This window comes from Juglans microcarpa x Juglans regia, chromosome 8S (assembly GCF_004785595.1).
Source record: "Juglans microcarpa x Juglans regia isolate MS1-56 chromosome 8S, Jm3101_v1.0, whole genome shotgun sequence".
NCBI lineage: Eukaryota > Viridiplantae > Streptophyta > Magnoliopsida > Fagales > Juglandaceae > Juglans > Juglans microcarpa x Juglans regia.
The window spans coordinates 10,437,843-10,460,562 of NC_054609.1; the positions used below are offsets into that span (position 1 = coordinate 10,437,843).

The following is a 22,720-nucleotide window of genomic DNA, read 5'->3' on the forward strand; positions in this document are numbered from 1 at the left end:
GGTGGAGCAAAAACAACAGCGAAAGTTTTACAATGCGGCTTTTATTGGCCGACTATTTTTAAAGACTCTTTTAATTTTGTTAATTTATGTGATCATTGTCAAAGGGTTGGCAACATTTCTAGGAAATATGAGATGCCTTTAAGCAATGTTTTAGTGATTGAATTATTTGATGTTTGGGGGTATAGATTTCATGAGTCCTTTTCCATCCTCATATTCTAATAAATTTATGTTGGTTGCTGTAGATTATGTCTCCAAATGGGTGGAAGCGGTCGCCTTGCCACCAATGATGCGAGGGTCATAGTGAATTTTCTGTGGAAGAACATCTTCTCCCGATTCGACACTCTGAGGGACATAATCAGTGATGGCGGAAAACATTTTTGCAATCGCCAATTTGAAGTACTACTGTTTAAGTATGGAGTTACCCATCACTTGGCGACACCATACCATCCTCAAACGAGTGGCCAAGTCGAGATGTCTAATCAGGAGCTGAAGCGCATACTGGAGAAGATCGTGAGCGTCTCTTGAACAGATTGGGCGAGAAGCTTAGATGACGCGCTATGGGCTCATTTGACAGCATTCAAAACATCGATCAGGATGTCGCCTTATCGGCTCGTTTATGGAAAAGCCTTTCATCTACCCGTAGAGCTAGAACACAGAGCCTATTAGGTGATGAGAACATTGAACTTTGATTTACAAGCGGCTAGCGAGAAGAGAATATTGCAAATCAACAAGATGGATGAGTTCCGCAATGATGCTTATGAGAATGCTTTGATTTACAAAGATAAAACTAAAAGATGGCATGATAAGCATATTCTGATAAGGGAATTCAAAGTCGAGCATAAAGTTCTATTATTTAACTCAAGACTTTGACTCTTCCCAGGAAAGCTGCACTCTCGATGGTCAGGACCATTTGTGGTGACTCGTGTCTTTACCTATGGGGCGGTTGAAGTTCATCATGAGACAAAAGGCACATTTAAAGTAAATGGACAAAGATTAAAACCCTATGTGGATGGAGACTTTAACTAAGAAAAGTGTTCCATCGATCTCGCCTGTAATAAATAATGAAATAATAATGTCTAGCTATAGAGACTTTAAATAAAATGCTTTTGGGAGGCAACCCAAGTTTTTTATTTTATTTTATTAATTTTTTTTAGTTTTATTTTTGCTTAATATTAGTCTTTTGCTTTCATCTTGCAGGAATGAAGAGGTGAGGAGATCTCCAAGGAGTACACGGCTGTACCTTCAAGGAGAATATTCAATTGGCAGAACTGGACAAAATCAGGGGAGCATCTCTTACCCTCTCTCATTCTTTGTTTTAATTTTTCTTCATTTTTCCCATTGAGGAAAATGTGATATTTAAGTTTGGGGGAAAGAATATTATTTTATTTAAATAATAATAATAATAATAATAATGATAAAAAACAGTATGGTTTAATGAATAAAAAGCCTATGATAAGAATATGATTGAAATTGATTATAATTTTTAGGAAAAATTCTCATTGCTTAAGTCTAGTTATTAATTCTTTACTTGATCTTACTTAATTTGATATTTTCTATGTTCAATGAGTGTTGATCATTAATCGTTTTGAGTACCTAGAAAAATCTTATGTGAATTTTGTGAATTTGTATGGTCTCAACTTACTCTAGAACTTGTTTGATTACACTCGAGACGAAATCCTAGACAGAATATTACTAGGGAGATGATTAAGGCATTCTTTGGACCAATTGAGCCTTTCAAACTTGCCTATTTATTATCTTTATCCCTAACCACCCATTTGAGCTTTATTGAATTATATTTTGGCCTTATATTTTTCTTTCTTGTAAATCTCATATTCCCTGCCCTATTTAAGCTTAAACACTTATTTCCTTACCTTTCAAGAAAACTAAGTTTACACAAAGTCACAGATTCACAATAGCATAAAAGGAAAGAGAGGTAGAAGGTATACAAGTAAAGTTAATTATAGAATATCATCAAGTCATAAGTTTTGGGGTGTGAAAAGTCAACTCGTCTACTGTGTGGCCAACAAGAAAAGGACGACAAGAGTCATACACAAAGGCAGTCGAAAAGGTATGGAATATTTCCATAATTCAATAAAAAAAATGTCCGACCTGCCAAATAAAGGGGTGAAGAGAGAGATATTTGAAAACACAATAAAGAGAGGTATGTTGAAATATTCACAAGGATTGAGAAGATATGCTTGTGTTAGAAGGGAGAATGCTCTATTTGTCTGTTGGTGTTCAAACTTAAGTTCTCTTGCTTTGTTTGAATCCTACCTTTTCTTTGTAACCTTCACCCTAGCCTTACATTACAAGCTTAATAAAGACCTATTGATTCATAATGATAGTTTCTGTTCTATATTAATGGAGAGTGACTTGGCAAGCCTATGGAGTTTTTAGAGATCCATTATTTATTTACTTGTTTGTATAAAACTATCCAGAGAGCTAATGATGAAGTGAGAATTATGGGAATGCATGAATGTGGGGATGGATAATGCGGTGAAATTGAGTTTTGAATTAACTTTTGGACTTGACTGATCTTAAATGATTCCTTTGGATTATATAGACTTTAGAAAATCTTTGAAACAATAAATTTTATGAATCAAACCAATGCTTGTTTTAATTGTCTTTCTTTTTTTCTTTGCTCGAAGGCAAGCAAAGCTTAAGTTTGGGGGTTTTTGATAAGTGTTATTTTTATATGATTTTTATCACTCTTTTATTTATGAAAAATACTAGTTTCTCTTTAATTCTATTGATTTTATTTTTTTTCTATATTTTTTTTTATTTTCTTAGATTTGAATAAATGAGAAGATTTAGTGTGAAAGGAAAGCATTTTAGAACAAAAGAAGAGATTACAGATCCAGACCGACGAGAGGCCACGAGATCTGAAGAGAGATGAGGAGATTTAGGCGAGGAGACCCAATGGCGACCAAAAGGCACGACCAGAATTCGCGACCAGAATGGGCGACAAGAGTTAAGCGATAATCGAGATATTTTACCTCCTAGGCACGAAGGCTTGGCGTGAAAACTTGGCACAAGGCTCCGGGCGACTAGATTGGGCGACCAGTCTAAACAACCAAGTTAAGCAACCAACCTAAACGACATTGTGGACAATAACTAGCAAAGGCAAGCAGTCTTACCGCTTAGTAGGTTGGCGAGAGGAGTCTTTCATCCTAGTTGAGAGTCTTTCCTCTCGGTTGGCGAGAGGAGTCTTTCATCCCTATCGGGAGTCTTTCATCTCGGTAGGCGAGGAGACCAGTTATATTGAGCGCACACGACATCTACTCGATGGGACCCTTCCAAGTTTCAAAACCAATCTGCTGACCACCAAATCCTCACGAACTCCATAAATCAAGCCGCCTATTACTGAATCTCCCTTTTTTGATAATTCCAATATTCTTGAGATAATTTATTTTATGTTAACATTTATCTTTATAAACTATTTTTCCAGATCTTTACGCTAGATTGTAGCTACATTTATCTTGTTTTTGAATTTAAATTTTGACATCTATTTAATCCCATCTTATGGGATGAATAGGAGTTAGTTTTGAGTTTAGTTTTCAAAAGTCTGAGTTTGAGAGTAAAATTATTCCAGAGTTATTATTTAAGTTTCTTTCGAGGAGGCGAATCTGGGGAGCGAAAGTGAGAGCTGCATGCTTCATCAACTGATTCCAACGAAGAACACAAGTTTTATTGATTTTCTTTTCAGTTTCATGATGAACTAATTCTATGTTTTAGAGCTTTGATGTAGTCTAGCATTGAACACACAATTTATATTCTAAGTTATTTTATTTCAATATTTCCATGATTGAATATTTATTCCTTGTTCTTAATGTTTGCAATTTTCTAACAAATTATTGTTTGATCTATTAAATCACAATGAGTCCAAAAGGTGATTTGTGATTAAAACTCTAATTAAGCACTATTAGTTCAACGAAAGTATAGATACTTTACGGCGATTAGTTTGATTTTCAAGAAAGATCCAAAGAACTTAATGAGTCTCTAATTAGTTAAATTCACATAGAGATATAGAGTTATTAGTTGGAGATATTTTTGGTATTGTTCGAGAGAAAATATTAAATAGTTAAAGAATTTTTATCATCAACTTGGGATAATTGAGAATTTATAATAAGGAAGAATAAATTATGTGAGATTTGTTAGGTGAAATCAAACGCTCTAGATCTATTATTATTATCTCTAAAATCTTAATTTTAATACTATTTTCTTCAATTTAATTTAGATAATCTTTCTTCCAATTTCAGTTTTCCAAATAGTAATTAATTTAGTTAATTTCAATACTCAATAGCATAATTATTCTCTATGGGTTCAACATCCATTTTCTTTAAAATATTTTACTACTTGTTACGATTATGTGCACTTGCAGATATATTTTTAGTACAACAAGCAACAAGCTGAAATAAGGTGTTCACGCACACTACTCCAAATGTATTGGGCTTTTGCAGTTTGTTTCATGTTACTTGGTAGTTGTTTGATGTTATAGTTTAGTCGGAATGTGTAGTTTAAGTATTAGAAGTTATTTAGACTAGTTGTTTGATATATGTTGGTGATGTTGTTTGATATATTTTGGACTAGTGTTAGAAGTTATTTAGACTAGTTGTAAGCATCCAGACAAGTTAAGAATTTGAAGAGATTTTAGGTTAGAAATACTTTCTGGTAGATTTTATTTCCAGCAGTAAAATAATTTTATTTTATTTAAGTTATAATTTCAAGATATTTGAAGTTGGTGATGTTGTAATTCCTGTGTAGTAGAATAATTTCAGTTCTACTAAATCAAGCAATTTTTCTGACATGTTATTAAATTCTGAATTCAAATATAGAGTTTCTTTCAAAGATATTGAAATTCGTTCTTCTAGGTACAATTTCTTTCAATAATATTGCAATGCTCGTGCCCATCACTCGTAAAGAGGACATCTTTACAACCCACCATCCTTTTTAATGCAATGACCAAAAGCCAGTAACCATAGCCAATGACCAAAAGCCAATAACCTGAAACCTATGTATTACTGTCTTAAATTCGCGGTGGGTAACACACAAAGATCTAATCGCGGTGGGTGACTAAATTTAGCTTTTTTCGAAAAGAAAAGCAAAAATGTTACCAATGTCTACAGTTTGCACGAAGCTACCCACGAAGATGACCCACACTAAGATCTTACCAGTTTGCACCAAAGATCCGATAAGTCGTCTTCCCTAAATTTCTATGACCAGTTTGCACCAAAGATCTATGAAGAGATCTACTCTCAACAGTTCATTTACCCATGAAAACGACCCACACGAAGATGAAGACGAAGACGAAGACGAGAGACCCACACAAAGAAGAAGACGACCAAAGATCTACGAAGAGCTCTGAATGCAGTTCATCTACCCATGAAGATGAGAGACCCACGAAGACGAAGAGCTCTAGATGCAGCTATGAATGCCTTTATATTTTCATATATTTTCATTTTTTTTAATTGACAGGCTGACGTGGCAAAGACGACTCTCCTGCAGTTACCATCCACGACTGTACTTAGAAGAACTGTTGGGTAAATGGTTATCAAAGATTGTTTTGGCAATGGATTTTTTTTTTTTTTTTTTTACCCTTTTTTACGGCTTTATAAGACATTTGAGACTTATTTTATGTATATAAATAAATGTAATGTTTAGCTAGATAAATTTCTATAAAGTTATTTAACTCAGGTTTAGGAAAGAATATAAATATGATAGGATTTTGAGAATATAAAAATTCCAATGTTTTATTCCTGTGTATCTCTATGTGAGCTATTTATTCTTCTAAAAACATTTTTATTCTTCTAAAATAATCAAAATCCTTAAAATGGTTGAAAAACTATATACAAACTGTGGTTTTCTTTTACTTCCCGAAATATAATTTGCATCTAATATTTGAAGTATTTTATTTATTTTTTCTAGTCAAATGAGATATAATAACTGTTAACGTCGTGTTTTGTATGCCTGGACAAGGTCCTAGCAATTCAGTCATGGGTCTTCACCTACAAACACAAGGGAGAAGGTGGGCTCTGGGTGGTCTGGGAAACCTATGATACCTAAGTTAGTCTCGCGTGCTTAGAGTCTTGTCTTTCTTAATGGTAGAGTCCAAAGAGAGTTTTTTTTTGTACATGAGATGTAACTTTTATACGAAGTTCTGAGGGAACATCCTATCCTTCGTGTCAAGGTCAGGCTATCCCACCCTCATCTATTTTAATCAAGAAATTTCATATGACGCAGTGTTCATAGGCAGAGCTTTTAATGCAACACAACTCTTGAGGCGGCGCATTTAATGTAGTGTGGCTTCCAGGGAGGGTCCAGCGAAACATTTAATGTGGTGTGGCTTCCAGGGCATGTCCCAATGGTAGGTGAACGGCACGGTTACTTCTGGTCCCCTTCGTCAGAGGATGGAGGGTCACTCGTGTCCTCCATTTGCCTACTAACTTAAGTCCTTCAACACTAGGTGTAATAGGGAATGTCAGAGTTGGCACATCCCATTTGTCCCCCTTAGCTTGGTTTCTTGTACTGAACACTTTCTTGATTCGATACAACTTAAGGGGCTAGACCCTTCGGACGACTCCAAGGTTGTTGTAGGGGAAGGCTTGGGTCAAGATGGGCCTCAATATCCGGCCCAAGCTTGGCTAACATGGGTTGTGTGGGAAATTACCCTTCCAGTTATCCTGCCAATTCTCACTGAACAGGTTCTGTGGGAATTTCCTCATTTTACGAGTCGCTTGGGAGGCAAGCTTCTAACAGACTGACGTGCTCTTGAGTGCGTCTGTCTGGATCCCTTTGCGTGGGCTAAACGACTGACAGTTCCCCTCCCCTGTCGCTTCGTTCAACGTGTATTTAGCCCGTTACCTAGCAGCTCAACAGACGCGGCTAGCTTATTTAAAGCCTCTCCCCTCCCCATTTTTTATCTTCTTGCCTTCATGCCCTTTTTGCACTTTTGAACTGTAATACCCGAGTCCTACTACGTAGGTCCTTACGTCATTTTTATTAATTCTTTAAGTTAAATATTTTGAGATAAAGATATTTTTATTACTTCCAATTATTTTATTTTAAGATGAGTATGTTTTATTTTAAGATGAGTATGGTTTATTAAAATAAATCAAGGGAATTATTTTTAAGACTTTGAAATATTTTCCCCCAAGCCCTTTTATTTTTATTTATTTAAGAAATGACCCAATTACACTCTACCATTGGATTGGTAGGTAAAAAGCATTCTTGAGGTAGATTGATCTCCACTATTCATTCTCTACCTTTTTGGACAAATTTGATTAAATCCCTTTGACTTTTCTTTCCCCTTGAAACCAAAGCTTTCTCAAGAAGCCAAATAAATCTCCTTTATCGTAGCTTTTACCGTAGCTTCCTCCATAAGCCAAATTAAATTCTCTTTCTTCTCTTACACGTCGGTTCCAAGGGACAAGAAAACAATTTCCCTTCTTCCTCTTGCACCCATCGATAGCTAGAACAAGGAAATGAAGGAAATACTTCCAGCCCTCACCATGCGACAAACCCTCCTCTCCCATTCCATTTCTCCTCCAATCTCAAGCCAAGCTTCAAAACTTAGCTATGGTTTAATTAAGTGGGTTTCTCTTGATTGATTATTGATGTTCGGTTTTGGACTTCCAGCTGTTTCGTGTTCCCTCTGTTTCCCTAAGCCGAATCTATCTCCATCTTCCTCATTTTCGTACTTTGGAAGGATTTCACCAAAGGTAAAAAGCCTAAACTCGACCCACTCGGTTTTGTTATTTTGGGAAACCCATTGAGTTGCTTTAGCTTGAATCTTAATTTCTAGTTGTTGTCTATATGTTGACAAACATCAATGCTCTATTCTTTTGGCAAAATCGAGCATATTGAAACTGTTGTGCCGTGTATTCTTCTACCCTTCGAAAATGGTATATTTCCTATTTAACTTGGTTAGCCTCAAGTGATGATTGGTTGATTTTTGATGTGTACATGTAGATGTATGAAGAAACCATGTGTGTGTGTGTTCTGTTTTGGCTGTCGCAGCCGTGTGTTTGCAAGGCAAATCTTGTAGTCATTTTCTTGTGTTACCTTGAGTTAAGCCATGTTTTTAGTTATGCTTTTATTTGTTAAATTAATGAAGTTAAAGTTTACAATTTTAAATATTTCTTTCCTCAAGTATATGGCCTAAGTAAGCCACTAAGACTTTTAAATTAAATTAGTAACCTTACCTCAAGAATTCTTAAATTTGCCAAGAGTTGTATCTCTTTATTGATACTGTTTTCAGAATATATATATATATATATATATATATATTTATACATATAAGTTTTTCTTGAGTTTCTACTACTCTTGAGATATTAAATTGTATGATTGAGATTTGGTTAAACAAAGGATGTTTGAGACCATGAATGCACTGAGATTTGCTAGCTGTCCATGTACTACGGAAACTTTGAAAATATATTCTGTTTTGGAAGCCTAAACCAACCCACTTTATCCTTGCTCAACTTCATCCCTTTTTATTTAACCAAAGATAAACTTTAGTATGAAAAACCATTGAAGAATAAGTGACAAAAACCAACCCTCTTGTGGGCATTGGCCTTTTGTTAGATTTACTTCCACATGATGTTACAAAGCTGTCAAAGTACCCTTTTGATAAAATTTCTAGATTTGGGTGGTACTTCCTTGTTCCCTACTATGCTTAAATAAATCCCACCATCCTATACATTTTAACTCATGATTCCTACCTATCCCTTGTATAGAAAATGGTAGTCTTTAAAGAGGGACAATAAGTAAGCTTCATGCTTTCATGGGTTCTTTAAATATTGGAAGGAGGATACTAAGAGTTGACTTAGTGCCATGTATGTAGCTAAAATGGGTTAAAGGAAACGTTTTAATTCCAACTTGGGAAGTTTAGTGAGCGCGTATGGGTGTCGGTTAGAAAGCTTAAAGTGAAATGAATATTGATGTATTTATTCCATTTCATTGAATATGAGTTTATTTTCAAGTTCAAAGGAACTCATTAGTAAAGCTCCCAGGTAAGTAGCTATGACCATGCCTCTTACACAAAGCTCTCTTTATGAAAAAATGTCTCTCTCTCTTATTGTAAATGTTCTTCTAAAGAAAAGAGTAAATGAATATAGTATGTACAAGTGTAACGCCCGTCCTTGTGGTGGGTCATTTTGTAAAATATTTTGATAATGGACGACGGGAATTACTGTCCGATTTAAAACTTTTTGCTTCTTCCCAGGGTGCATGACTCTACGTTTATAAAATAAAAAGTACTTTTGCAATAAGAGAGGTTTACAGCGGAAAACATCATTTTTAATAATAAAAGGCCTCTCTTACATTTGAACATCGTGCCTAGACTTCCGTGCTCTTCCCATGGGCCGTGTCCGTCCCGACGCGTACTTCATTTCCTTCCCTGTGGGGGAGGAGGGACATGCATAAAAACTAAAATGAGTCAAAGACTCGTAAGCATTACTTCATGCAATTAAAATATAACAACGTAGGTTTTCATTCATGCATTCATCATTTGTACATACTATACATACATGCATGCGTGCATACGTGCATTCATTTGAAAACGTCATTGGACGGGGTTTTCCTTTCTTTTTGTAAAACGTTTCACCCATCAGTGCCTTCATTTCTGCAAGAGTGCAGTGCCTTCATTTCTTAAAGTGCATTCGTTCGTGCGTGCGTGCATACATACGTACATATATTCTTTCTTTTCACTTTCATAGGCCGGTACACACTATTACGCCCCGTGTGTTAGGGTTAGCAACCCTATGGCCAATGGATTCGCCCGTGGCCACGGGTTGGAATCTCATTCCGTTAGGGTGCAGCACTAGGTGCACTACCAGTACTATTGCCCGGCATTGCAATCTGCCCATTCATTTATTGGGTACCCCTTTTCATTCATTCATGTGGCCGTTACGTATCTTCATACATTTCATGCTTTCATTCCAGTCTTTCGTTCATTCATGGCAGCTCCGAAGAGCTGGAGCTTTCGTTCATTCATGTTCTTTCTTTCGTTTAACATTCATTTCATGAAAAAACATTTCTTTTCATGAGAAAACATCATTTCGTGAGCATGGGCTTGAACGTCTTCCTTCATGTCGTCCACGAGCATCACCTCTCGGCGTTCACGAAAGTGTCGGTTCGTACCGTCCATAAAACATAAAGCACGGGCTCAAACTTCGCCTTTCGTGGATCCGCAAACATTACCTTGAACGTCGGCCTTCGCGGCGTCGGCGAGCATCACCTCGAGGCGCTCGCGACAGCGTCAGTCCGTCGGATCCACAAAGGCGTCGGCTCAAGCTCGTCTTTCGTGCATTTACATCAATTCGTTTCTTTGAAAATACGTACAATAGATACATCTTATAGTCATCCATTCGCATGCGTACAATTAATAACTTTGGGTGCATAAAAAGGGGCTTTCCTGGAGGGGCCATACGTACATATACGTTTGAAAACATGGCATCTTCTTTCATAACCATTTTCTTAAAGAGAGAGCTTTTCTTTTTCTTTTCATAATTTCTAGAAAACTCCAGAAGGGCATGAACGTAATACTTATCTGGACTCCAAGCTACTTTCTTACCATGCAGTCCATTCATGCGCGTGTCAGCTGGCAACCTACATGCATACATAACCTTAACGTCATTCTCTATCTAATGCATAAGCAACTTAAACTATAAATAGAACTACGCTATACTTGAAACACTCTCCTTCTATCACGTGCACTTACGTGCCCTTCACTACGTTAAAACCTTTCGGAGACCACTTACGGTCACCACATCTTCCAACTCAACGTCTTGCCTCGAGTGCTCATCCACTAAAGTGAACCCATGATTCACCTTAGGATTAAGACACTAAGACATTCGTCTTATTCTCCTTATTGAACTCATCTTGATGCATGACTCAGACCAACTAAGTCATGCATCTCAATCCTAAACAATACACCCGTCACTACCTCCATACATCCTAGCCCATACTAATCCTCATTCCCATCCATACAAGTCACACGGCTCTAAGCCAACTCCGAGGCTTAAGCACTGTGTAACTGTGCTCAGGACAGACTACCCATTACATATGGTGAATCCGTCTGGTACACGTGTCTCACCAGATTACACATGTACCTTACCCCTTTATCACCTAAGATCAACATATGACACGTTGATCACCTGCCCGGAGGGACAAGGGTCATACTCCGATACCAACATTCTCTTGACCCGGCTAGCATGACTCTTCATGCTATCCGTCCCTTCTTACCGTTCATCCCAACACTTAGTGCGACAAGGCTCCAATCACCATTACGCCTTATGTCACGTCATATAGCTCAAGACTACTCCCAAGCTACACCGTGACCTTGTCACGTCACCCGACGTCCTGTTACGTCACTTCTACGCCAACTCCTAACTCATCACGAGTACGGTTCCTCACGTACTCCTGTCACATCGTGACATCTCGTCACGTTCCCATTACGCCATTTCCACACTAACTCTTCACCCATCATAAGCATGACTGTCCCTAATCACGTCACTTCGTGACGTTGCCCAATCATGCTTCCGCTGCGCACTCTTACACTTATTCTGTTACTACACCCATACTTCCAGCCGCAGTCAATTACAGTGACATTTGTCACCTCAGACTACAGGCCGCGTCACAACTACTTCAGGACACTGTTCCACAATTCCTGACACAACTCACCACGTTCTACGCCAACGTCTCATCCATCACAAGCACGACTGTCAATAACCACGTCACTTCATGACGTTGCCCAGTCATGCTTTCGCTACGTACTCTTACACTTGTTCTGCTACTTCACACATACTCCTAGCCATAAGTCCATCACAGTGACACTTGTCACCTCAGACTACATGCTGCACCATAATTACTTCGGGACATTATTCCACAATTCTCGACACTATTCACTACGTTCTACGCCCATCAACTGCACAACCGTCTTTATCTCTGCGACACATCACACGGAGTGTCGCTATCCCATGGAGTACACTCCACGCATACTCCCTTTCCACACGCTACAACCTATCATCAATATGGCATACTCGCCATACGATGCATCACTCTACCATAAAGAGTACACTCCGCGTATACTCCATACACGTTACGCCACATCACCATTACGGCATACCCGTCGTATGGTGCATCACTCCATTACATGGAGTACACTCCGCGTATACTCCATACACGCTATGCCACATCACCATCATGGCATACCCGCCTTATGGTGCATCACTCTACCATGTGGAGTACAACTCCCTTCACATACTCCATTTACATGCACTACGCCACATCACCCTTATGACATACTCGCCATATGGTGCATCACTCTACCACATGGAGTACAACTCCCTTCACATACTCCTTTCACATGGTGCATTACTCCACCATATGGAGTACATTCCGCTTGTACTCCATTTTTCCTACGTTACGCTACATCACCACTACGACATACCCGCCCTATAGTGCGTCACTCCATTACATGGAGTACACTCCATGCGTACTCATCCCGTTCCACAATACGCCAGGAGGGTATATTTTACATATACTCTCCTTATTTCACCTTACACCACACACAGAGTACACTCAGCGTGTACTATTCCCACTCCACATACGCCAGGAGAGTATATTCTACATATACTCTCCTTATCCCACACTACGCCACACACAAAGTATACTTAGCGTGTACTGTTCCCACTCCACATATGCCACGTCACCAATACAACATATGCCCCACAACTACACTGCACAACACAACCATGCCATCATTACAACACAACCTCCACAACTACATTACCCAGTACAGTCCACAACACTTCACAAATACGCCCAACACTTCACATACACGGCACATCACATTACCACACTACACAGATATGCCTAACACTTCACATACACAGCACTTCACGTCACCACACTACACAGATATGCCCAACACTTCACAGCGCACTACATAGCGCATCTCAATACAACCCAGTCATTCCCCTAATACTAACAGCACGGTCTACAATCTAATCAACTAATCAATATCTAACATAATTAACGAGGAATAGAGAGTTATACCATCGACGGGATAATCCGTGCGTTACCCGTTGATTGTCACAACTAAGGACGTTAGAGAGGTCGTACATGGCTGCTAATCCACTTACGTTGACTGTTTGGGCGTTTAGATAGCTAAGTGTGGTCTTGGAAGGGCTCGTGAAGGCCCTGTGTTGATGGCTATGAAGAGCGGTACACAGCGTACCTAACCGTGTACAGTGGCGGTCAGTCACATGCAGTGACTGTCTATCACATGCAGTGATTACCCACCACGTAAAGTAGTGGTTTGGACTTATGGTTCGGCTAAGGGAAATGCGGTGGATCACGTGGTGGCATAGAGGTGGCGCCACGGTGGCTCACGGTGGCGGATCTGGCCGCACGATGGAGGAAAGGCCGTGAGAGAGTGAGAGAGAGTGTGCATGCATGGGTGGCAAATCGGGGCTATGGGTGGTTGGGTTGACTTGGTGGTGGCCTGAGGGTGCCGGAAAGGGTGGTTACCCACCGTGGGTGGCGGTGGAGGAGTGCAAGGTCGTGCGCTTGAGGGAGAGGAAGCCGTGGGTGATAGAGAAGCTACTGGCCATGGTTCACGTGGAGGAGGAAGGGGGAGGTAGAGGGAGGTCCATGGTGGCGACTAGTGGCCGTGGGTGCCGTGCACGGTGAAGCCTTGCGTGGGTCTCCTCGTGCTTGCGTGTATGCGATGGAGGGGGAAGGTGGCTGCATGGGAGGAGATGAGATTGCTGGAGGGTGGTGGCCGGTGGCAGAGGAAGCTGCCGTGGAAGTGGTGGCGCCGAAGGACGGTGCACGGCGGCGCTAAGGAAAGCAAGCCCATTCGGGCATTATGCTTCCAACGGAGAGGAAGAGAGAGCGTGAGAAGGAGAGGTTGCTACGGAGAGGCTCGCCGGAGGAAGAGGGAGCTGGTGGTGACGGCGGTGAGGGCTACCGACGCATGGCGGCGCCGGGCTGAGGCGTGGAGTAGTTCGGGCGTAGGGGGGAACCACATATCGCGTACGCTCGGGAGAGGGAGGAGAGAGAGAGAGGGCTGGGGAAAAGTGAGGGGAAAAGAGAGGGGGTCTGGGTACTTAATCCAGTCCTTCGTCTTGGGATCCTCAAAACGATCTAACGTTGAGATATTAAAATACTAATTTGAAAATGCGTAAATGTTAACTTAATTAAAAGCACTCAGAGGAATTAAGGTAAATATTATTTTAAACTAACTTTAGTTTATAAAATAATATTTCTTCATCATTAATAAAATGATGAAGTCTTATTTAATATCTTTAAGAGAATAAAACCATTAAATTAATTAAAGCTTTCAACATAATTTAAATCCCTTAATATTTAAAATAATTGGAATCATTTTAATAATTAATATTAAAATGATCTCCGACAATTATAATATTTTGGAGCTCTTCAAAATATTATAATTGTCTCATTTAAAAATAAGTTTAACTCAACGATACTGGAAATACCTCATATAAATATTTTCAGTACATTTAAAACATTGGATGTACCTTAGAAGTCACCTAATATCTCGACAGGCACGTCGTCATGGTTCGGTACACATGACGATGCTCGCAGTCGCCAGAAAGAATGGCAGACTGTTGCATAATTCCGTCATCGGAATTTGCTTACGTCAAAAAGAAGGAGCCTTACGTAAGAAAGAGAGAAGCTTACGTAAGAAGAAAGGAGCGGGGGTTACAACAAGCCCTTTCTTGATAGCCCCTATTAAGCACCCTATCGATTATAATTGTGTGTATGTGTATAAGGTAATGCATGCACGTAGGTTCTAAGTCATGAGGTTTCCATTCATGCTCTCAATAAACTTATTGATTATCCCTATATGTAGTATAGCATGAAAATGTATCTTTTCATGAAAATGCATCTGCATCAAAGTAAGAAAGATGATGAGAATGTTTTGAATGTTTCATGCCTTATGCTTCATATGATGCTTTAAATGAGTTTGAAAATACCCCTATGAACTGATGCTTTTAATGACGCGAAGAAAGTGTTTTAAAATGCCCATATGAACTCATGTTTTAAATAATGCGAAGAAAAGCATTTTAAGATGTCCCTACGAACTGATGTTAAATTGTCCCTATGAACTGATGCTTTATGGATGCCATGGATAATGATGTTTAAACTCATGTTTTGAAAATGATGTTCCTTCATGAATGCACTGTTAAATGAAAAGATGATGTTAAGTTCATGCTTTTAAATTACATTTTCCATGAATGAAATGTTAAATGATGAAATGGACTGAAAGGACTGACATGAAAGAAAGAAAGAAAGAAAGGACTGAATGAATGAACGTTTTATTGTATGAAAATACGTAACGGCCACATAAATGAATGAAAATGGGTACCCAATGAATGAATGGGCAGATTGCAATGACGGGCAGTAGTACTGGTAGTGCACCCAGTGCTGCACCCTAACGGAATGGGATTCCAACCCGTGGCCACAGGGCCGCTAACCCTAGCACGCGGGGCATAACAGTGTGCAATGGCCTATGAAAGTGAAAAGATGAAAAGCATGTTTATGCATGAAAGTATGGTTTACTTCCCAAGAATGTTTATGCATGAAAGTATGGCTTATTCCTTAAACTGTTATGCATGAAAGCATTGTCAAGAATAGCGAAAATGTTTATGTATGCATGTTTCAAAAGAAAAGAATAGATGCCTAGTATGTTCACTGCATGGTGTACTACTTACTGAGTATTCGACTCATTTTGTGTTAAATGTTTTAAACGTCCAAGTAATGATGAAAAGGCTGGGGAGCAAGGCATTACTGCAGAGGGAGAGGCAGATGCTTAGGACCTTCCCTAACAAGGACATTTATGTTACGAATGATAGGTTATGTTATGTATATTTTGGGATAGACTCTGAGAGTCCCTTATGGATGAATGTTCAAATAGAATGTCCATTAAGTGTTTCCTTTTATTAAATGAAAAATTTAGAATGCACGAGTGTCATGTCCATGTCGATCGCATGTTATTAGAAAAAGAAAGAAAAGGCATGTAAGTCAGGATTTCGTCCTTCCTGGGACGGGGTCGTGACATGAACTCTTTCTCTTGCTCCCTTTCTTATCCACTTCCTTCCTTCTCTTGTGCCCCTAACCACTAACCAATCCCGCTTCCTTGCCCTTATGGCTACTAAGAACACTTCTCACCCCGTGGTCCAACGCCTTGGTGACGATGACCTGTCCCTAGCTCATGAGGTGTCTCAGTCTTTTGAGGGTTTCAACTGGAGGTCAGAGGTCACCTCCACGACTCTATGATCGTTGAAGGCCTCTTATGGGTTGCCGGACTCCGTCGTCCTGGAGGTTCCTAGGGTTTTGGACTCACCTTCAGGGTTGTGGACTCAGAGGGTTTCTCTTCGAAGGTGGCGCCATACCCTGGTATGTTTACCAGTGGGTTGCGACTACCTTTCTGTAGGCCAGTTCGTGAGGTTCTTGACTTTCTTTGCCTGGCTCCCCTGTAGCTTCACCCCAATGCATGAAGAATCTTGGTGTCTTGCTGCATTGTTTGGTGTACGGCGTTGAAAGAGGTCGACCCTGAGCATCTAGGCCTCACCGCCTGGGAGTTCCTCTTAGCCCATAACATCCTAAAACACGAAAGGAACATTTGTAGCTTTCGTTCGCACCCCAAGCAGGTGGTGGTCCGTTTAGAGCCTTAGTACAACTAGGTCAAAGATTGGAACCAGCAGTTCTTTTTCTTGTCTGGCAAGGGGTGGGAGTTCCCCATTGGGCAAACTGTCTGGAAGGAGTTCCTGGTGCTGGCCATATGGGGGTCATGCCCGTGGACAAGGACGTTAGACCGAAGGTTACCCTCGAGGAGGCGACCCAATTGGAGATTGTTCGGGCTTGGGGCAAAGCGCACCCGGATGATGTTCACTCTAAGGCTTTGCTAGATGAAGCCAACATAAGGCGTTACTTGCCCCCCCCCCCCCCAGCGCATACTCACTCGATGGTCGTTCGATCCCGATGCAATCCAACATGTTGCCAAGATCGCAAGCGCCGCCCGAGGGGAAAGGGAAGAAACCTTGGGCTGAGGAGCCTGCGAAAAGTAGTCCTGACTCTTCTCCACTACCTCCTGCAGGACAACCCTTCGTCCCCATCTTAGTTAGTTACCCAAAGCCTTCAAAAGAGTGATTAGTGCTAAAGGCTTCAAGTTACTAGATGCAGGTATTATTTACCCAATCTCTAATAGTAAATGGGTAAGTCCCACTCAAGTTGTCCCTAAGAAATATGTCATCATTGTAATCAGAAATGCTAAGAATGAGTTGATTCCTATTAGAGTCCCTACTAGTTGGAGAATGTGTAGCAAAAATAGGGAATTGAGTTTTTTCACGATCAATATTAAAAGGTTAGATGGTCACAAGTATTAATATTGTTCCCCAATTGGAGTTGAAGCTTGTTTTTTAATTTTCCAAAGAGAGTTTGCAAAAGCACTCGTTTAAAATCATTCAAATTTCATGCGTTTAACAAAATAAGTTAATAACTAAAAACATAAACTCATGATTGTCTAAGCCTCTGTCTCACCTCCCTAAGCCAAGTTTCGTCCTGCAACTCTATCCTCATAATGATCCTCACTTGGGATGGTTAAAATATAAAAATATACAGAAATTAATCGAATACTCAATAAGCAACATATCATGCAATAAATATAATGCAAATATAGGATTTTTCTTGAAAAGGTTGCATACTCATAAACTCATAAATAAACATGAACTATGTGAAAAATGCCTTAAATTGTTTTCACATTCCTTATTGGTTGGTACCCATCGTTGATCTCGTGAGTTAGGATTAGCGAATCTTGAAGATTTTGACTTGCCCGGAGCCACGAGTTATTAATCCATATCATGATGCATAGGAATTACATAAAATCATGACTTCTCATAAAATATCATAATGCATGGGAATCACATAAAACCATGATTTGCCATCAAACATTGTGATGCATGCACAATGCATTGATTTTAGATGGAATATATGCATGGCAGTTATGATTTTTAATGACATTCCAAATAGTTTTCATCCTGGCTTGGGTACATAAGAATGTGCGTCAAATAAGGGGTCATACATACATAATACTTTTAGAAGAACATGTTGTTTACCGTACGAACTAAGTAAATGTATGATTATGATATTTACTTTGTAGCACTAATTCAAAATTTTTTATGCATAATCGATTACCTATAAAATACGTATGTAACTTGCGCCAATTTCTAATCACATATAAATCTCTAATTAAACACGTGCTGCCTAGTTAAAAGTCCAAAGCACCTAAATGTCGTATATTTTCTCAAAACCTATAATCCTCATGACACTAAAATATTATTTTTCTGAAATAAATCTTATATCCACGTAATTTCTCCAATTTATTCTACAACTAAACCTTAAAAATCTTAACATGGGCAAACAACAAATTTTATTGATTCCCCACAATATAACTTTAAAACCTAGTGTTCACAAACCCCACTTTGATTTCCCAACATCCCATAATATAATTAACAGAAACGCTTCTCGGTGCATCCTATAAGTGTAGAACAAAGGAGACCAATGGAGTAGTGCCACCCTAACCTCTCTCTCCCTTCACGAACCCCCCTCCCCCCTCTCTCGAATTGAACCTTAGCCCATCTCCCCTTTACAAATCTCCCCCTGTCTCCTTCCCTCTCCTTCACGATCAATCCAAACCTGTACTTCCCTTTTGCAAGCACGCTTTCCATAGACTTTAGACATATATCCAATGGCAAGAGTACAACTCATAGGTAATTAGGCAAGTGTATAATTTACCTGTTAAAACAACATCCTAAAGAACAAAAATGAAGAGTAAAAATCGGGAATGGTTTATTTGATCTCGCATAAACTCTAAAAGTAAAGAAGAGGTAGCATTTAGCAAAACTTCACCATTCCTTTACACTCCAAATTATCAAACCAAGCTCTGCACACTGTTGCACAATAACAAGTATGGGGCAATTCCAAGCTTCGGGAAAGTACGATGATGATCATATTGATGATGGTGTGCCTGGGATCGCCGATGAAGTTGTTGATTTTGTGTGTGAGATTTCGGCGTGCCCTAAGCTTTGAAACGATTTTCCTTTATCACTCGACAACGGTAGTGTTTATTTTACTTTATTTTTTATTTTAAAACAAAAATAATTTTAACTTTTACTTTTTAAATCAGTTTGATTGGATTTATTGCTGTAATTGTTAATGCTTTCACTGCATTTTTCTAAACTCGATCATTATTGTAGTATTTCTTTGGTTACTAAGTAAAAAATCATAGCAGCATCGTCGGCTTGCTTACATTGCATAGCAAGTTCGTGAAGGAGAGGGAAGGAGAGAGAGAGGGTTTAGGGGGGTTTTCGGTGAGAGAGAGGGGGTTGGGGAGGGGGTCTCGATAGAGTGGGTTCCCCTGTAGCGCGACGCACCAGGTTTAAAGATGTAGCCCTTACGTGGCTTTCATCTATTGGTTTTCGTTGTTCTACACTTATAGGATACCCCGGTGAGAAGTTATTCTCTATACTTAACCTCAAAATAGTCTATCCTTCCATGGACCTGAGCTCACATTAACTTGTAATGTCCAATTCAACTACGTCATATGATTAACTCGTAACATACTTATAAAAAAATTATTAACTCGTAACATATGTTTGGCGCATGAACTAAGAACTCACTAATCCAAACAATCGTCTACAAAAGCATTACCCGATAGGCCCCATTTGGATAGTGAGATGAGATAAAATAGTTTTAGATGAAAGTTAAAAGTTGAATAAAATATTGTTAGAATATTATTTTTTAATATATTATTGTTTTGGGATTTAAAAAAGTTGAATTGTTTATTATATTTTGTGTGGAAATTTATAAAAGTTTAATGATGAGATGAGATAAGATGAGACAAGACGAAATCGTTTTTATATGCAAACGGGACCATAATGTTGTCTATGACAGCAATCACTAGAGGTAGGGCATATTCATAATTTGAAAGACTTAAGTTTACATGTTTTATGTTGAAATGTTTGGTTTTAAGACACTTTCATAACAAAGTTTGTTACCCGAGAGACCATGGACGATGGTGGAGACTTGACTGAGAGTTTTCCAATGTGGAGCATTGACTGATGGTCCGTGAGCTACTGGTAGTGGTCCAAGGCAGTGGAAACACAATGTGGGGAAGGGAAGGACTCACTAGATGGGCGGTTTCTATGGTGGTCCAAGTCATCTATGAAGTGGGGTGGTGACTAAACTGGCCTCAAGCTTCACAACAATGCTAGAACCACGCACAACAAAGCTAGCTGTCTTTGCAAATGACCCGCCCCACAACCAACTCAGCAAAGCACAATATCAAGAGATGTGTGTGTGTGTGAGAGAGAGAGAGAGAGTCGATGCTCATTCCTCATCGTACGAGAGGAGTCAATGCAACACTGGCTTTGAGAATCTGAGATAGAGAGCGAGAGAAAGTCTCTCGCTCTCTATCTCAGATAGAGAGGTGGAGAGCCTAAGGCCCCATTTGGTTGATAGACTCAACTGAGATAAACTCAGTTCAGTCTAATTTTAAGGTGAGTCTAACACCCAAACACTTAACTCTCAAATTACTAAACTCATCTTAACTCAAAACCTTTTTATACGTGGGACCCACAACCTTTTTCAACTTCCTATAAATATATCTAAACTCATATTGATATATAAACATATTTAAACTCATCTCAGGTGGACCTCACAAAACTCACTCCATCATCTCAACTCACTACTATTCATAAAAAACTCAACTCAGCTCAACATCCAAACGCAATCTAAAACAGTTAAAAAGCTAAAATTAAGGTTGCACAAAAGCCCCAATTGCATGAGTATGAAGAAGAGGTTAGGGTTTAAGAATTGGAAGAGGAACTAATTTGGGTGAATCAAGAATTGAGTGATGTCAACAATAAACGAAGCCGTTTAGTCAATATTAATTAGGGGTGAATAAGAACCGGTAGAACCGGTCAGCACTGCCTGAAATCGGCTGCCGAAGTCAAGAACTGGCCAAAACAGTGGAGAACCGGTCGAAATGCTATTGGAATTTGAAGAAACTGACACTGGTTTGTTTCGGTCCTGGTTTGAACCTGGTTCAAACCGGTAAACCGATTGATATAATTATATATATATTTAAGTAAAACGACGTCGTTTCATAAAAACTGTGTAGAAAAAGATTAAACATAAGTCTGAAACGATGTCGTGTCAGACTTAGGTTTAATCCCCCGCACCTTCTCTTATTCTCTCTCTCTCTCTCTCTCTCTCTCTCAGAGACTCTCTACGATGGCAGTGGCACATTTTCGAGCTCTCCAAGTCCAGCCTCCAGCTGCAGCGAGCCCAGCCTCCAGCCATCCCTATCCACCATTTCCAATTCCAGCAAATGGTGTCGTTCTCTCTCCCTCTCTCTCTTTCTCTCTCGGATTCACCTATTGTTTTGTATTTTGTTGATTTTGTTGTGAATCAATGATATTTGTTGTAAGATCAATGATATTTGTTGTAAGATTTCTAGTTTTTTGTTGTGAATCACTGTGTTTTTCTCTTCCTTATTGCCACCGACGACGCCGGTGAACCGACCAGAAGACGTCTCGATTTTCTTCCTCGTCACCGGCTGATTTCGGTCGAGATGATCCCAGTTTCAGCAAGTCGGTGTCGTTTCAATTTTGAACCAAAACTGCACCGACACCTTCAGTTTTCACCCCTAATGTTAATAAGGTGGTTCGAAAAGAAATATAAATCTGACCCAAGAATTTTCAGAATCTATACGATGCGTTCCTAATTCCAATCCGATGTTCTCGGGTCGGTTAATTTGAGTAGAGCGATTTGGGTTGGTTAACAATGTTTTGTGCAGCCCTGGTGGACAGTCGAGGTGGTATCATTCCCCATATGTAATCCATTGCTTATTATGATTGAAATTATGCTTTAATAAAAATCTAAGACTTAAATATTTAAAAATGTAAGAGACATATTGCTTGAATAGATTTTTTCTTGAATAGAGAAAATAGATGATGAATAATTTTTTTTTTTATGAATATAGCTATTGATATATAAATATATTCACAAAAAGCTCAAAATTTATTAGTTAGAATGATGTATAAAATTATGATATAAAATGTAATTATTTTATTTTATTAAAGTCAAATAGCTCATTAACAAATTTAGACACATTCGAATATTAAGGTCTCATTTGGATGTTGGAACGTACTAATATCAATTCAGTTCAATCTAATTTTAAACTGAGTCTAACATCCAAATATCTTATTCTCAAATCACTAAATATCACTCTACTCAAAATCTCTTTACAAATGAAACTTACAACCATTTTTAACTCAATATCTCTTTACATGCGAGACTTACAACCTTTTTCAACTTTACATAATACATCTAAACTCATATTTGGTAGGCTCCACAAAACTCATTTCATCATCTCAACTCACTACTATTTATAAAAAATTCAACTCAACTCAACATCCAAACAGCCTAAATATACTGTCCGCTAACATAAAAAATAACTCGATAATAAACTAAAAATAAGTCGAGTGAACAGATCTTAACCCCCCATTTTGGGTTGAATGTTTTTTTAGTGATATTGTTGGCTTGAATTTGATTGATCTACGCTCTGGGTAAATATACAAGAGTATCGAAATTTTCCAAAACGAAGTAAACAAAAGTGTAGGGATTTTAA

At 38.9% G+C, this 22,720-nt stretch overlaps 1 long non-coding RNA gene across 2 annotated transcripts; it reads left to right on the top strand.

The window, feature by feature from the left end:
• Positions 1-4,409: 4,409 nt before the first annotated feature.
• Positions 4,410-16,090, top strand: LOC121244403. Of its 2 annotated transcripts, none has more exons than XR_005936415.1 (3): positions 4,410-4,421; positions 6,137-6,138; positions 15,785-16,090. It is a non-coding gene; the product is annotated as an uncharacterized LOC121244403 (long non-coding RNA). The 2 variants fall into 2 exon arrangements; XR_005936414.1 differs by lacking the exons at positions 4,410-4,421; positions 6,137-6,138 and adding exons at positions 8,067-8,076; positions 12,522-12,525.
• The last annotated feature ends 6,630 nt before the right edge of the window (positions 16,091-22,720 follow it).